Here is a 2,500-nt window from a genome sequence, read left to right on the forward strand (position 1 = left end):
CGAGGATGAACTCTACTGTTCACCACATCCCTAGCGGCATACAATTATCTAAAAATCTCACTCCTAAAAGCCTATGCATGGAAACTTTCACTCCAACAGTTTATTTTTATGATTTTCGATGGATGAGCAGATGAGCCTACATCTCGCTATTATGACCGATTTCTCGAAATTAAGGCATTTTTCCACTGCCATTTTCTCCGAAACAAAGTCGGTGACCCCCATTTTTTTTGTTCATTTTTGGAGTAAGTACTTTATGACCTAACTCTAGGCGAGAAATGAAGAAAATCTCACCTTAGGAAGATTTCGGCGCGAACGTCCTTAAAGGGGAGACCGTCTTGTCGGACTCTCACTGAGAGCAGTGTTAGTCTTTGAGGGATTACTGTCGCAGTTTTGTATCCTTTTGATATTTTCATTTTACTTTCTGCTACCACAACTCTTGGGACAGAGTAATCTAAATTGACGATAACAGTCAATCCAGGCAAAATTACGAATTCTCGATAATCGTCATTTCAGAGGTAGAGGATATGTTGCGTACCGATGCTCAACCGACAGACCGTAATACTCTTTGTCTGCCTTCTAAAATTTTTGCATAAGCATTCTTTTTATTTTTCTTGAAACTACTGTAAGTCAAAGAGAAACTGGAAACAATGCTTACGCAAACGTTTTAAGACAAACAAAGAGTATTATGGTATTTTTTAAAGTGGTTTACTGAACCAACCGGTCGGCAGAAAGACGTATTTAATATGCGAAATTGCATGAAATGATTTCATATGAGAATACTCTGTGAGTTTTGAAACAGAGCTGCGTCACGCTATCACGCAGTCACTTGGGTTGTCATCCTATCGATCTTGATGTCGGATTTTTGCTGGGTTCCGCGCGCCGAACGCATGCCCGTGGAGCACCATGCTTCTGAAAATATGTAAACCCGCGGATGGCAGAAATTGTTTATGACGTCATTATACCAACTGAACTTCTCATGGAGGAAATTTCGCCCTGCGAGAGCCCGCGTTTTTGGCGGGAAGTTGCATGGCCAGCTTACTGCATTTGACATTGCGATTTTGCAAAAACTAGCAAAAGTTTTGAAGAGTACCAGAAATGAAGCTAAAGACTTTTTTTGATATGTCGTACAACGAGAAAACATTAGAAAGAGAGAGAGAGAGAGATTAAAAAACCAGTAAGCAATGCTCAACATGAAAGTCGGAGGCTGAGAGCGAGAAAACCGTGTGGCGAAATATCAGTGACAAACAAGCAGAGCACGAAAAGGGCCCGAATAAAGAGATGGAATTATAGTCGCAAGAAGCGGAAGCAAGAGCAAGCACGAGCACAAGAAAACAGGGTCGGAATAATGGTGACAAAAACGACGAAAGAACAAGAAAGAAAATCAGAAAATAGACTAATTTATAGCCGTGGTGAGCAGGCTGGCTGGTCGTATGGTAAGCAGATATCTGAAAACAATAACATAAATAAGTAATAATTAAGGAGCTCCGCTTTTAGTATTGCCTAAATATATGTTATTTGCCAGCTGGGAGGTCCGTAAAGCGAAAAACTGTGACCGAGGTCTTGAAAATGCTGCCCATGCGGCCTCGGGCAGCATTTTCAAGACTAAGGTCACAGTTTTTCGCTATACGGACGGACCCTTAGCTGGTAAATAACTTATTTATTTTTTCCTTTCTCTCTCCCTTCCTCTCTGAATCACTTTTTAATTGTTGACTCGTACCGCGCTTGATAACGAATGTAGTATTAAAGCGATTTACAAACTGAACGTTTCAAATAGACATATCTTTATTTGACTCTTGTCTAACAAAAAGTAACTTCTATATGTAAACGGATTAGGTGTCAAAAAAAATGGAAATTCAAGGTCATCATACAAGCTCACGCAACCTAGGGTTGGATCCCACCCGCGGTAAGCGGGCCGGAATGAGAAAATTCCGCCCGCTCCCGGAACCAATCACATTGCAGGATTTGTTGAATTCCGCAAGCTCACACACTGAGAAAAAATATATATTATATTCTATATTGGATGGCAACTCATGTGACTGTCTCCAGAAGTTCATTGGTTAGAGCACCTAACAAGACTAAAGAGGGTGCTGGGGTTCAAGTCTCATCCGGAAGTCGGAAAGGAAAAGAAAGGAACTGCTTTATTTAAGTGTCTAGTTTTCTAGCGCTGGAGCACTAATGAGGGACACTGCAAATTGAAATCAACAAATTAACACAAATCAAATCAAATGTTGGTTTTTGAGGAGAGGGGAAAACCGGAATACCGGGAGAAAAAGCTCTCGGAGCAGCATAGAGCACCAACGAACTCAGCACTTATATGACGCCGGATCTGGATCCGGATCATGTTCATTGCGGCCGTGACCTTAACATCTTCAGTTCCCACGGCCTGCTCCCGTCTGACCTTGTAGCTCAGTCGGTAGAGCAGCGGTGATCCAACCCGAAGATCGTGAGTTCAATTCCCACCCTGGTCAGTTTTTCTCTGTCCTTGTGTGGGCTCATTTCC

Source organism: Montipora foliosa, chromosome 3 (genome assembly GCF_036669935.1).
Source record: "Montipora foliosa isolate CH-2021 chromosome 3, ASM3666993v2, whole genome shotgun sequence".
Classification (NCBI taxonomy): Eukaryota; Metazoa; Cnidaria; class Anthozoa; order Scleractinia; family Acroporidae; genus Montipora; species Montipora foliosa.